This window comes from Corvus cornix, chromosome 5 (assembly GCF_000738735.6).
Source record: "Corvus cornix cornix isolate S_Up_H32 chromosome 5, ASM73873v5, whole genome shotgun sequence".
Classification (NCBI taxonomy): Eukaryota; Metazoa; Chordata; class Aves; order Passeriformes; family Corvidae; genus Corvus; species Corvus cornix.
The window spans coordinates 49,429,203-49,444,880 of record NC_046335.1 but is presented as its reverse complement, the minus strand read 5'-3'; the positions used below and the strand labels follow the sequence as shown (position 1 = coordinate 49,444,880).

General features: G+C 41.6%; 1 protein-coding gene across 7 annotated transcripts in view; it reads right to left on the bottom strand.

Moving 5' to 3' along the window:
- Positions 1-15,678, bottom strand: part of SERGEF (secretion regulating guanine nucleotide exchange factor) — a 143,371-nt gene that overhangs the window by 12,657 nt on the left and 115,036 nt on the right. The window contains exon 11 of one of the 7 annotated variants that reach the window (XR_751049.2): positions 1,368-1,471. The exons of the other annotated variants lie outside the window; for them this stretch is intronic. The gene's annotated coding sequence lies outside the window, so the exon portion shown is untranslated. The remainder of the gene's footprint in view (positions 1-1,367; positions 1,472-15,678) is intronic. 7 annotated transcript variants of the gene reach the window in all.

Below are 15,678 nucleotides of genomic sequence, written 5' to 3'. Positions count from 1 at the left end.
CCACTGGGCGCCAAGTGACACCATTTTAATTGTTCTGACTGGGAAAGGCAAACAACATCACTGACAAAAAATGCTCAAGGTACATTTTGGGGACACCTCACCACTGTGCCTCCATCAGTGTAAGACCTAAATTCTGAACTGGGGGTAACAGAGGGAATATATCAAGTCAGTCCTTGGAAGAAGGCAAGTGAAAAACAGTGTTCTGAGATGAAAAATTCCTGCAATCAATGTTGTGAGATATTTTCACAAAGTTTCTGCTCTGCTACATTTTTTGGGTGCTGGCAAATTAGCTGTAGTGAAAACAGCATTCACGCATCAGTTGCAGGGATCTGAGGTTGGAAAGTAAAATCTCGCTTTGGCACACCAACAGGGAGAACAGCTGATGGGCAGAGGGATTCAGAGGCACCACGCCAGCTCCAGAAGGTCAGAGACCAGAATGGACAATGCAAGCTGGGTCCCTGAGATGCCATTCAGCACTATCCCATCTGATCCTCTGCATAACCTCAGGGAGAACAAGAAACTAGCTGGATTGAAGACAGGAATATCTGACACCATTTTGGAAGGATTGTATCTGCTAGAGACTTGGAATATCAAAGTATTCTTCAAAATAAAAAAAAACCAAACAAAACAAACACTTCTATCTCTGAAACAGCATTTGACCAAATTAAGAAGTCAAGAGCTTTTTTCTCCTCACTTTAGAGGAAACAGAACCATGGAAATACAGGGTCTCCATTTATTGGCCTCACTGTTCTTTCCTGTGTTGATGCAGAAAGCCAGTTTCTTTCATTTTATATTTGGCACTAGACTAATTACACAGCAGGAGCAGCTATAGAAAGCAGCCTAGAAAGAAAGGTAGACAGAAAAGAATTAGGTAGAATTTATGGCAAGATTTGGACCTATGACAAATATTTATCATTACTCACAAAGAAAAAGCAATAGCATGAAAAGCTTTTAAGTTATGTATGATAATGATACTGAGAAAATAGTGTAAAAGACCAAAACCCAATCAGCCCAAACTTCTGCTAAAACAGCAAGCTTCAGTATGCAGCAAGAAAAGCAATGGATGACATGGATGTGTGTCCACAGGACTGTGTATATAACATACAAACAAATGAACACTATACCAAGTAGTTCTCACTAACCTGCAACAGGAATATGAGAGAACCTCTATTTATTCCTTACACTGCTGGAAAATAGAACAACCAAATATGAAGACGACAAAGTCAACATTGAGATGTTTTCTTAAATGACTTTGAAATGTTTTTTTCCTCTGGTTTTGTAATAACTTAAAGTCTGCTGAACACCAATCATGAAAATATTCCTTGTACAGTACAGCCAAGAGATCTTTACTCTTCAGGCTCACTTACTACAAGAACTGTAGTTCTGTTCATGGGTGAACCAAAATGCCATTCTCTTGATGCTGGAAAATGAACTCCATCTCAGCCAGACCCAGAATGGAGGCTTCTTAAATCTATTCAGGAATAGATGAAGCAAGAATAAGAATTTTAAGCATCAAATCAACCTAGCAGAAGTGATTAATGTTCCAAATTAATCTAAAGATTTAAAAACGCCTGCATGCCCTAAATAAGAACCATTTCATTTTTCTTTACATTTTCGGTTTTTTTTTCTTGGGGGCTGGAGTGGGGAGGAGGTGCTTATCAGCATTTTAAAGCTCTGTAATAATTATTGACACAGAAAGGTTAAAAATAAAGACCATAATCTTTACTTTAAAATACTACAAAGGATACAAGAACCATCCAGGTCAAAGTATTTCAAGATGACCACAGCTACCCATGTGTCTTTTTTTTTTTTTTGTCCAAAAAACCACAATTAAAAAGGATTACAACACCAGTGGCAATACTACACTAGACATTTGTGTTTCCAAAATATGTCTAAGTACATATACAGACGTATTCTACCTATAACTACAAATGGTTGCTTAACAGATTTCATGCTTTCAGACCTTGCATTTGTAGCACAACATGATTTCTATCTCTGCACACATCCCTGTGGAGATGCTCACCGTTGTTTTGGAGTACCTGAGTTTCAGGATGTGGGATTCAATTTGCCTAAGCCCAAAACATCCATGGTGTACGTACCTATGCATTCACGTAGCCATCCTTCACTGAGGAACCTAAATCATCTCACACTCAAGTGACAAACAGGCAGTTTCAGAGTGGGGTTCATCTCACCCAAGACAAATATCTGAAGTCAAAAGAATCCTTCTACCACCCTTTAACCCATCTCTTCCTCTCCACTACCTACAGATATCTGACCAGCTCAGGCATAGTTTAAAGTTAAAGCAGACAGACCTTGCCCCAGCTGCCCAGCCTAATTTGCTTTACAAACTTGCTGTCAGGAGACATCAAGCTTTTTGAAAAATAAGATGCTTCCCGGGCAAAATCAGAAACCCACTGAGATTTCAACTGTCCCCTGAATCTTTAAACAATTTTGAACATACTCATGCAACCTGATCCTCCAAAATGTCATCTATGCACAGAAAGCTCAGAATATTGTGCACCTAACAAAACCTTCTATAGCAACATGATGAGCTCTGCATTAGGAGGCCTTTCAGTAAGCACCACGATGTGCCTTCCTAGTTTTACTGCATCTTTAGTACTTAGTTCATTCAAATATACACCAAAGGGACTTCCTAATCAACTACCTGATGGATTGTTACCAATTTCTGCATGAGAATGCCTATTATTATGGAGGAAAAACATCACAATGGAGTAATTTCTTAGGAAATGGGAATTATTCTTATGTTTAAGTAGTAGCTATTGTTTAGAACACTTTAAAGCACTGTGTTGAAATATGGTTTGAATAATTTCGGTTGCTCTGATATTCAACACCTTCTCTCCTAGCCAGCATGGCTTGCTGAAAGGTTGCTCATGGAACTGTTTACTTTCCAGCATGAAAGGTTATCCTTTTCAGAAATTTCTTAGGAAATCCTTCTAATTAATTAGTCTACAGTTCCCACAGCACTTTCTTTTTTTTTAATTAGGTGTTGTGGATTTTTTGGCTTGGTTGGGGTTTTTTTATTTGTTTTAGAAAGCTCCCGAAGCTCTCTCAGGCAGAAATATTTCTTGCTCTCTCTGCAAGAGATGCTTTTGCTACTGAGCAATTTTTTTTGCTCTCCAGGGGACAATTAAACAATGACAACATTGTATTCAGCCCAAAGCATAATTCTATTTCTGACGGTTTCATTTGACTAACATGATACTGACCACAACTTCCCCTCTGCAAGGCAATGTAAGTCAAGTTCAGCCTCCTGTCAGCATGCACTGGCTCGACCTAAGTCCCAGGAGGTGCAAGAACTACTTAGCTGGCAATGTGATTAGGTTACCAGTTCTCCTTCAGGCTGACTACATGGATGGATTCAAAGCTGCTTCTCCAACTGGTAACCAGCAAAGGTCTTAACAGGATTTAAGAAGCAAAGGCAAGCCTTGATGGGAAAGGCAAAGGGGACCAATTGCTTATCCTTGAAATGAGAAAAGAAGCCACGAGGAAAAAGGTTTGAGTGCAACTGAAAGCAAAACCCTGAGTCATGACTAATTCCTCCATTTCCAGCTGTTTCCGATACCGATGCTTTGCTCCTTTTAGCCATGTGACTTTAAACTTTCTCATTACAGAGGGAGAATTACCCTGCACAAAGCAAAATTATCATCCTCCTTCCTGAGCTCTGAGGGGATCTGGTCAGACCTTCCTGCTGACAAATATCACAAGAAGCAGCAGACAGCAGGGGACTAAACCTGAGTGCTGCATTACTGGCTAAAGGCTACTCACTGACCATGCTCTTTCTACACTTTCCCACCTCATTTTAACTACTTTAGCTATTTTAGATTGTTATCTCTTTAGCCCAAGGGTCTACTACATGGTCTGACCTCACCTTGAGCCCACGGATGTCGTGTAATTAAAATAAATAATGAGAAACCTCTAAAAATCTCTGTTGTATTTAATCATCCATGGGGTTAGGTTCACGGTGCTCTGTAAATCTGGAACTTGAAAAAAGAAGTGAATAAAACCCTGAAGGTGTTATTTGGTTCATCTGTGTATTTAGAATACATTTGAAAAAATGAAGTCACATTTAACATGAGACATCATGCACTTAACTAACCTTTCTCAAATGGTGACTGATAAGAAACAAACCCATATTACTTTATTCAGTTATGAGAAGAACTTAAGGAAGGAATCATTAAGGCAAAGGTGACTTTTTTAGGCCTGCTTTAAAGAGTGATTTCCGGGGAAAATGCTTCTCAGTGATTTTTTTTTTTCCATCTACAGTCCAGGAACATTTGACTATCCCAGGGAACATTTTAAAAATTCACAGTTTACAGCAGTAATTCACACAACATCCTTAAAGTAATGGCCATTCAGGACAGAGAAAAGAAAACACAGAGTGAAAGCAGAACTCAGTTAAGTAAGTTCAGTGCAGAGAAGCCATGCCGAAAGCCATCTGAGGGCTCCTGAATGCATATGGGATCTGTTGAGACAAAAAGCTATTCCTAGGTGTCAGCATTGATTTCCACATTCGTGCTGTACAGGCCCTGAGGATTAAGTTAAGCACTGAATTCCAGAGTCAGGAGAACAGCAGCATCCTGTGAGCGTGACATTTCTGCCTCTGTGGAGGGCTACGGACTCACAGGGCTGTAAAAGGCAACTTAGTCCTTTTTTTATGGAGAAAATATCATGTATGAACTGAGATTATTTTTAATTCATTTTGGCACTTATTTCTTCTCTTGCATTTTCTGTGTCCAGTGCCTCTTTTCCCCCAAGAAGATCTCTTTTGTCCGCTCTCCCTGTTGTCCTCATCCACGCAGCATTTCTGCAGACCTCTGCGTGAAGACAGCATTAGCTGCAAGGATGTCAGTGCAACAGAGAATCTGCTCTATACCTGCTCACCAGCAGTGTCTCTTTCAATCTTTCTCTGCCAATAAAGGATTTGGGGGGATTGCAGGAGATTTACTTTCTGTGCAGGAGGCTAAGAGCTGCACCGTGTAACTATAGCGACAACTACTGTGAAAGCTCCCGATTTTTATTGACACGCCTCGCAACACCCCATGGAAAAAAGGATACAATTAGAGAAATAGAAAATTAACCATCCTAAAGGCCAAAGGAAAATATTGTGGTGATCTGCATCTTTATGCATTGTTTAAATACTTCCTCATGGTAATTTGCTTCTTTTACTGTATAGTGGTAACATTAAAATAGCATTTTAAAATTCACAGTTTGAATGGTGATTTAAGCCTCCACAACGCCAAAACAGAAGATACACTTGCAATCAGCTCAGAAAACACTGTAGCACATTGCTGTATTTGACAAAGATTCATCACTGGGAAAATGACACTACATAAACCAAGAGAAGAATAAGGTGCACACATTTTTTCATAGAGAGTAACAAACATTTGTATATGGTTATATTGAATTATTCATCTCTTACAGACAAGACAAAAGACGCATCTTTCTAAAAGGTATTTCTCTATCCAAAGGATATGCATTTAAAAGGATTTTCCTGTGCTCACAGCAGCTGAGAACTGTGTGAAAATGATGAGATGCTTTGTCCCAGTCTTAAGAGTTCTATGACTTGATAGACAAGTTTGACATTCCAAATCCAACAGAACAGTTTCAAGCTCGCAGCAAAATATGAATATGCTGCAGTCTGAAATTGCCTCAAATATCCTGGAAAGTTACCAAATCGCTTACGCTGAGCTTGAAAATGCCACCTCTAAATGTGCTTCCAAGGCCATGATCCACAGTGCTGGAAAATTGATCCCTGCTAATGGCCACCATTTATAGCCTTAACCTTTACTACATTGCTTCGGTTCTCTCCAACAGCTTAAACAACATTAATCAAAAACACATCCAAAGATTTTAACAATTACCACCAGACCGAGAACTAGACCTGCAAAAACCTCGACCTTATTGACGGAGGGGATTTGCATGGTCGCAGGAATTGCCAGTTTTGCAGTCAAGGAATGGGACCAAAACACTTTATCCCAGTTGCCAGGTCTCATTTCCTGCTCTGCTGTCATGATTTATTTCTCTAAAAAAGCACAATAATCACAACTACTTTTATTTTAATCATCATCCAAAACAAAAATATTTAATAGCAAGGTTTAGGGAAAATAGTGAGCTGTTAATATAGCTCTTCTCAATCTAATACTCTTGCAGTACACAATGCAATCCAGGCAGCCTGGAAAGGATGAAAATGATGTGTTGCTATGGAAACAGGAAGGCACATGTTTAGGTTGTTCATCCCTGAAGAGCTGCCCCACCAATATCTTTAAAGTCTGATAATAAAATTTTAATCAGCGATTAGAATAAAGTGAATTTCACCTCCTGTTGGACACCAGAATCTTGGTTTACATGCTGTCAAGCTCTTTTAATGTTCCCTGCATCCAACTATGCCCTACAACATTAAGAATGAATTTATGCACAAACAGAATGTCAACGTGCACTTTTCTAGTTCAGCTACTTAAAATTATTATTTCACACAGCAATAGATACCAGCTTCCCAATTTAAAACCCTGTGTACGCAGGAAGGTGCTTTTTAATTTATTAATTGATATGCCATACCTCCCCCTTCAAAAAAAACAAACCATACCAACTCAACAGATCAGGTCTTTGGTTATTACTGGCTTAAGACCATCAACCAGGGATGCACCCATCCAGAATGGGACAGCTAGCCCAGTGCCAGTGTTGTCACTCACCAGACACCCTAAACATCTACTATTTCCTAGAAATTATAGCTTCCATCTTACCATGACATACCTGCAGACAGATCTTTCAAAACACTGGGGCTGATGAAGTAAAAATGCATTTCCAGACAGCCAAACAGAAAACAGGCCAAGTTATTTGCTGGCAAAACTCCACTTATTTCACTATTATCATAGCAGAGCATCTGGCTCCAAACATGCAGCCATTAATTATCTGTACAGTTAACTATGTCAGTACACTTCCTTGTTATTATACTGGGAAATCAATAAGGCAGACTTGGTTAACACTATTACTAATCTATTAAATCATGCTTTATAAATAACTAAGTACAATGTTAAGACTACCAGTACAGTATTAAACAGTTAACAAGCTCTGTATTCTGGGTCACAAAACAGTAAAGCAAAGCTGAAAAGACAAGAAATCCATACTGTGAACAAACAGGTGCATTTTTTTTTTAATGTAGTTGTGGTTTAACTCGGCAGGCAGGGAAACACCACAAAGCCATTCCCTCACTGCCCCCCAGTGGGATGGGAAAGCGCACTGGAAAAAGGTAAAACTTGTGGGTTGAGATAAAGACAGCTTGATAGGACAAAAAGAGGAGGAAAGAACAATAATGATAGAAGAATACACAAAAACAAGTGATGCACAATGTGTAGGTTTCGGGCGGGACGGGGGTCCAGTCGGGACGGCCGGACGTAGACGGTAACGGATGGAGACGAGAGATCTCTATAGGCAGGTCTCGGGACACAGCCGGTTTATTGTAAAGGGCGTGGGTATTGGGGCACTGCTCAGAGCTGCTAGACTCAGCTCTGAGCAGGCCCAAGAGAGCAAGAGAGTGAACGGGTGAGAGAGAGAGTGTAAGAGCAAGAGTAAGAGCAAGAGTAGAAGTGGAAGAGAGAAGTATGAGAATGTCTGAAGTCCTGGTTACAATACAATAAATCATCTTCTGCACTGAATATTCTAATTGTCACTAACCAATCTAATACAAGATACAAATCCTATAGCATTTACATACAGCCTATAAGAGTTCTTATATTACCATAGAGTGTTACATCTTAACTTCCAAAAACTACTCTTTGGACCCCTTCTGCTGAGCTAGTAGGGTCTGCTCTGACCCTTGGACCTGCCTGCTAGCAGAGGGTATTGTTCAATCAAGAGGGGATTACTTCAGTGGCCATACCATTGTTTTCTAGTTGTTCAGTAACTAAGACCTGGTATTTCAAAAGTGGCTTTCATTTCGATGTTGCCGGTAGTTTTCATATTCCCAAAATCTTTTGTCAGGCAATCATATTTCCAAGGCTTTCCTGTTTCATCTTCCCCAACACAATGCAACTGCTCACCACCCCCCAGCTGATGCCCAGCCAGTCCCTGAGCAGCAGCAGCTCCCCTCCCAGGTTTTTGTTCAGAATGATTCCATATGGTATGGAATATCCTTGTGGCCAGTTTGGGTTGGCTGTCCTGGCCATGTCCCCTCCCAGTTCCTTGTGTCCCCTCTCCCACCCTACTCACAACAACTAAACCAACATTTTTCTCATCTGAAATCCAAAACACAGCACTTCACCACCTACTAGAAGAAAATTCACTATCCCGGCAAAAACCAGGACAAGAGTCATACATTATGAATTATTATCTTAAAATTTTAATCAATTTCCATTCATATACAATATTCCTTTGTTTCGGTATTCCTGGTAGAAGGACTCCAGTGGTCCATTCAGACAAGTCATTCAGGAAGAAAACCAACTCTCAGACCTACCAACCATAAATCTTTACTTCACTGAGATCTTGAATCAGAATACTAGAAGTGCCAATGTCAGAAGAGATATGAGTGACAGAAGGAACAATATGTCCTTTAGAGAGGCCAGACTTATCTGGTTTCAGCTTCAGAGATATAGAGTAGGGGTGATTTTCCACACTCTGCTCCCAGAACACACCAGCACTTTCAAGAATATGGCAGTCTCTCTATCCTCTGTTATATTTAGGATTGAAGTTTTCTAAAAAAACCCTGACACTAATCTCCTGATCAACTGTACAAGACTTTTAAGGTGTTGGTTATTTTTAAATAAACTTGAAATACACTGATTTCCTCCAACAACACTCCCATTTCCTTTTCCTGGCTTTGTAATTAACATGAAGACATAATAACTGCAGGTACAGCCCTCCCCCAAACCAGGATCCCACTGTGTAAGCATTACGCAGTAGCTATATTTTTTCTTCCCCTAAGGTATCCACTGTGATATTTTAAAATATTTATTTGCTTACAGCTAAACAGATGATATTTACTCACATTACAAAACTCCTGTCATACAACTCCAGCATTATTTAACCACCTTCTCTTAGGAGACATACCAAGGACAGCAGGTCAGGACAGTCACACACTGTCTGGAAAGGCTCGCACAAAGTACACGCAAATTGTCCCTTCTGCAACCACGCAAAAATAACCTGAACAAAATCATTACCCAGTTTTATCAGCAGCATAATATACAACCAAATTTCTGAGTATTTTCCTAAAAAAGTACATTCATTTACCCCTTCAGCAACAAAACCCAGGATCTCAGCAATACAGCAGTTCCCCTTGGCTCAGAAGGTCAGTATGACAGTGCTTCATTCCTGTTACTTTTTAAGGGCCTGGCTGCTGCCTGGGCATCTGCACTGGCTACCAAACTATTTCTAAATGTCCTTCCATCCAGGCATCTGTCTCTCCAAAATTTTGGAGACAAACAGCTTACGGGAAAGTGAGAATGACATAGTGACATTTGGAGTACAGTGCCCCCAGCCTCCCTTCCTCATGAAGGTTCATTTTAGTCATGACACTTTAGCTAATTCATATGACTTTTATTGCCTAAAAGCCAATGTGGCCTCAATGCTCTCCTTTTTTCCATGTCTGTATTTTAAACCCAACTTATTGTTCAGAACTTTTCATGGATCCCAGGCAAGGACAGCTTCAGGACATGGAATAATTTAGTCTGGGCCTCCGGAGATCGTCTGCTTAATGTCTCTCCTTGAGTGCCTACCACTACAACTACTCCCATGCCTTGAAATTTCTGCACTGCTATCTTACACTTTGCACCAGGCACAGTATCCAGAGAGACTGCTGGATGCAACTGGGTACTTTGAGGCAGTTTAAGGTTTGCTCATCTCAACCAAATTTCCCATTTTTCCAAACTTGTAGGATCTTGCTTTTCCTCCACTGGCACTTCTCTCCAGACAATAATCCTCATTCTTTTCTGAGAAACTCAATGTCACTCTACAAAAAAATCCTGTGTAGTAGCCAGCTCCAAAACTGCGTAATTTCCAAAAAGAGTTGGATTTTCAGGTCTTTTTTTCTTTACTTTAAAAAGCACACATAAAGCTAATTTCTGCAGATGGAGTAAAATGTACCACGTGAATGAGGCAGATTGGCTTTCTCATTGGACACTGAGGGGTTGCTATGATTCAGACGTTATGCTTTAATATTTAAATTTCCACAAGCTGCAGATATGCTGATATAAGAACAAACGTCAGAAGGCTGATCTATTCTGAGATCCATCTCACAAAAAGGTCGACAACACACTCTGAGATCAGGTTCTGTTTCTGTCTATTGGAATTTGACAGATTTCAGTCACTTGAGTAAGAAAAGACTGCCAAAGAGGAATCCAACACTATGGTGCAGCTTTCAAACACTCATGAGGAGACACTATACTGTCATTTCCTTTGTCCTTAATGGAAGATGTAAGAAATTGTAAATGGCTTTATTTATATACGTTGAGCCCCTTGGTCCTCATTTTATTTCCAAAGTCCTCTTTTTACACAGATTCACATTTATCTACTGCTTGAATTTTGCAATAGTACCATACCACTTGACCCCACAGGAAATTTACTCTGCAGTATTATTTTTGCCTTCTCTAAAATTCGGCAGACCTGTCAAACTGGGAGATTTCACAAGCCCCCTTATAGCTCTGGGCATCAGAACCACAAGGCCTCAAGGTGTTTGGGTTTGGTTTGGTTTTGGGGGTGGTTATTTTTCCTTTCTTTCTTGATGACAGAAACCTTTATGCTGATTCCAGCCTTAAATACTGCACCCTGAGCAGTGCGACAACTGGGGAAAACAAGATCTACAGTGTCAGCCACTTACATGTGTTCTCACGTAGTCACCATCTGTTTGGTAGTCCCAGAAGTCAGCAGCTCATATCACAAAAAAGCACTGTCATATTAAACACCCTGCTGACACAGAGACCACGGAGTGAGGGACTGAGCTTGCTGGCTGCTGAGCCATCAGGTTATGGTCTCAAAATGTAGCACCACAGAACCACTAAATTATAGTCCTTCAAGGTCTTGTCGTCCTCCTCTTTCTCCCACCTACAGACTTCACATTGATGATGAAATTGCTGCAGCTCACATTGTGTAAGTTTGCTAAATAATTGTAATTTTACAAACTTGCAAGTCCGCAAATGTCTCCTACCGCAAGACACGTTGAGAGGACAATAAAAACCACTGAAACAAAGGTTACAAAGGTTACAGTCCTTGTCAAAATAAGCCATTTGTCCGTCATTCAATAAAGTGCCTAAGGGTTAAGTGAGTTAAACAGGGCTGGGGAATCATTTTGAAAGGCTGAAAGGATTGTCTCCAGGGTTCCTACGGAGGAACAATCCAAAACTCTGCTGGATGGTAGGAAGCCTAAGCACAGGTGAGTGGGGAAGCTCTGGCCTTGGTATCTCATCCATTTCCAAGGGCTTAAACAACACACTGAGCACTCATGACCATGTTGCTTAAGCTCTAATACTGAGAGAAAAAAAAATCTTCATGTCCAACCTGATAGCATGATGATTTTTTGCCTTTTCTTTTATACCTTTTTATAACTTCTGTATTCTTAGTGGTTTTTAGCCTACATTCTTAGACTTATTTGTCAAGCTAGGAGACTAAACATCTTAGAAGCCTCGTAGTTAGGGATCAGAAAGCCCCAGACCCCAAGGTCCTCTCCAGAACACATTCTGTAAACTAAGATAGAACCATCCAGGGGAAGGTCCCTTGGGGATGGAGGCTCACTCGAGCCTCTCATTGGGGAAATCTTTGATAGATTTGCTAATTAGTAAAACCTATAATGTTAGGCCAGATCTATTGTGGGGTGCATTGCAGTGGGCATTTTCGGTGCATTCGACCTGGACGTGGTGTACCTAAGGATCCTTAAAATAAATACCAAGGTAAAATCCCTTTTTCCCTTCTAACCGTGTTTGATTCTTGATTTTAAGATCAGGATAAGGCATCAAACCTATCATTACATGATCATAACATGTGGTCCTAGTGAAGGACTTGGGACTGTGACCTGCAAAACACAATAAGAAAAATTTCTGTCATCTCCAACAGGAAAAGGAACAAGCTCAAAAGGGATGACCTGCTCATTCTTACGTATAAACACACATATACAAAACATGTAAGTATAGGCTTAAATCAAAATATGGACATATCAAACTCCTTGGTATAACATCTTATTTGCCTTAAAAGAAACTAGAAATTCTTCACTTCTATGTTATTTTGTGACATTTTAGGCTAAATCTTATTGTGTCAATGTGTTTCCCAGGAACAAGAGATCCTGACAACCTCCAGCTTCATGCTTGGGTTGATCTTGCCAGCAGAGATGATGATGATGTAGCATTTGCATTCCATAATTCCCTTCAGCAGATAAGTAGATTTCTGTTCTTACAGAAATACTGCAATTACTTTTATGCTATGTATACACACGCATTTTTTCGAAGGCTGGTTCTGAAACACTTAAATCTGCTCATAAATGTAGACTGAAATTTTTTCTAGGCTCGCAGTTCCTTTTCTAGCAACTACTATTTGAAAGCTGAATTGCGGAGTCTCCTTTTTCCCTTCTCCCTTTCCAGCCCCATAAAGAGAGTGTGGCAGAGGACTCTGCTCATGGAGGTATTACTGAATGTAATTGTTTCAGTAACAAGAAGCTTGTTTCCCAAAAAGAGTAGCCCAGCAACAGAAGTGTCGGCATGGAGACACAGGCAGAGAATCCTAGAAAAGCCTCCAAGATTGTTCTGCCAAATTACACACTTTGATCACTGAGCTCTCAGCTCCCAAGATGACCATGACAGCAAACACTTCATGCAGTCCCAATCTATTGCAACCTAAAGATCACATCAGAACAGTACTAAGAGTATTTCTCTTTTGGCAGTACCAAAAGGGCCCCTGATGGGAATACCAGACACTGGCCTGCCCTATGTTTCCAACACCCTGTTATTCAATACATTGAGTAACAATGGCAAAGCTGATAATTAGTAATTGAGAATCCACTTCCTTGTTAATACAGCAAGAAAGCCACTGCACTTCACACTGACACAAGGGCTGGGCTGCCAAGGGACTCAGGCCAGGTGGAGCCCACGAGAGGAACTGGGTCATGCTCCTCCAGAAGGCAGCCCTTTGACACAAGGTCTGGCACTGCCTCAGGCACTGGCCTGCCCTCCACACACTGCTGCATTCCCCTAAGGTAAACCCAGCCTTGTTCTTGGAACTGCTTTCTGAGCTACACAGAGAAACACCATCGGAGACTGCCAAACCCAAAGGAGATGAGGCCACCCAAGGGTAGGCAGACAGCCGTGGACACTGCAGGATTAGGGGCAGAGCAGCGACACACTTAGACCTCCCTGGCTGGAGAGAGACACTCACAGGACTGACTGTGAGCAAGAAGCAGTTTAACAGTGCAGTACCAGCTCAGAGCAGCAGCAGCAGATGAGCAGCCTTCCTTCACACCGCAGGGGATCAGAGATAATTCAGAAAACTGAGACAAATTCAATTTAATACAGCAAATTAAAGGGAAACCAAGAGGAAAAAAATGGGTCAATCTGGTATGCACATGGCATTCCCATTGACAAAACAAGTAGACAACAAGATTTTTACATTTCAGAGGTCTCCAGAAATGAGCAGCACCCAGAAGCTCAGCAGATGGCCTTGAAAAACGGCCTGTTCACTTCAGAATCCCAGTGGGAGCTGAGCCCTTTCAAAATAACTGGAACAGTCTCTAGCTATCAAGCAACCACCAGCAAAGGAGGTGAATTTGCTTTCACAGCATTTCCTCTGGTTCATTCCAAGTTTTCCCCGCTCATTTGTGTTTTTCCAATTAAAATACCATTCTTATTTTCCTAACTGGTCCCCCAGTTAGCAGCAGGGGACAAAAAGAGTAGAAACAAAAGCTCTCAGTAATACAGTCTCAGAAATGCATCCGAAGGTGCAGCTCCAGGCCTCTGACACAGCAGCACGTAACAAGCGGCTGCTTCCCCTGACGTTCCAAGGACAGGGGGGTACATTGGGCTGTGCATTTGTATTCCCTGCCACCGCCTCGGCCTGGCCTTTCTCCTTGCTCCCCCAAGCACAGACATCATCTCATCATTGGAGAGATGACCTGTGAGCAAACTGCATTGCAGCCTGCACTGCCTGGGCACGGAGCCCAAGGTGAGGGAAACAACACGGAGCAAAGCTACTCGGACACCAGACATGTTCAGCTCTTGACATGCCTGGCTGTCAAGACACACACTCTGCTGCTCTAAGGAGGCACCAGCAGATGATAATGCTGCTGCAGCCTCCAGAAACACCCTTTGTCTCTGCTGTGTATGTAGTGCCAGAGTGAAAGCTCATTTTCACTTTCAAAAAAAAAAAAAAAGGAAGAGAAACAGATGTATGCGTAGCAAAATATTTTCCTGTGCCCACTGCAAATCTGGTATCTCCCACTGACCACGAATACAGAAAAGAAAGTATCTGGGAGAGAGAAAATAAGTCTTTGCTAACAGTCTAATTTTCATTTGGAAGTGAAGGGAGCCCTCGTTGAGAAAAAAGACTGAGGAGATAAAAATCAGAGGTGGTGAAAGCGCATTCATAAAGGGCATGAGGAAAAGGGGGGAGGAAATCAATCACAGGAACAGGCAAGATCAAATGGCAGCATACCAGTAGCATCCGTATTTCCTTGGGAAAAAAAGCTGCAGGATGAAGAGGCAGCACAGCACCATGCTGTGAGGAGTGCTGCTCTCCTCACCCACTGCATAGAGAGAGTTGTTCTTTCTCCATAGCAACAAGATACTTAAAAGCCAATCTGGAGACTGAAGACAGGCTCAAAAACAAAACACAACATGTATTGATTTATTATCTCTATTTTAAGCCTCAGCTGGGAAGTACACAGGAGAGCATTTGTTTAGCCTGAGGAAGCATCTTCATGGAAAGCTCTCTCCTCCCTTTATACCTCCCTGCCTCAGAAGCGACCCTCGGTGTGAAGCAAACTGTGGCACTTTACACGTCCCCTGCTCTTAGCTAATGCCAAAGACATCAGGCACAAACACAGCCCGAGGTGCTCGGAGCTGAAGCCTATCCACTGCTGCCTTTTGCAGGGACTGCAGGGAGGCATCCATACCTCCAAACTCTTCTCACAGGACTCTGGGAGCGGGGAGGAAGGAGAAGGAGTTGCAGCCTTTTGCTGCAAAAACAAACAAACAAAAAAAAAACCAATAAACATAATAATAAACAAACAAAACTCCCAAACTTGCTGTTTAGTAGTTACCAGCTCAAGTCACTGATTGCAAGGACTCAGGATATGCTCGTATCTTGTCCTTGAAGTCTGCCTATACCTTGGCTTGGAAACAGCTCTGCTCAGGCACCTGAATGACTTCAATAAAGCCATTATGCTGACTGCACTGGCAGGGCTCTGGTAACATCACAGACCTCACCTCCTCCTCAAAGGCACCGACAGAGCCTGCACAGCACATTCTAGAATGCACCAGGATTATCTAAGAAGCCCTTCAAGTTTTGGGTGAATGGAGTGTGCTGAAAAAGCTGCAGAGCAGCTGGGGTTTCAGTCCTGGCCTTGCTTCAGCTTAGCTGCTGGGGTGAGTTTCCCCTACTCCCCCCTTCCTGCAAAGGATGAGCACGCAGCAGCATCAGAGCAATCCAGAATGAACACAGCTGAACACAACAGTGAGCAGCACTGTGTGT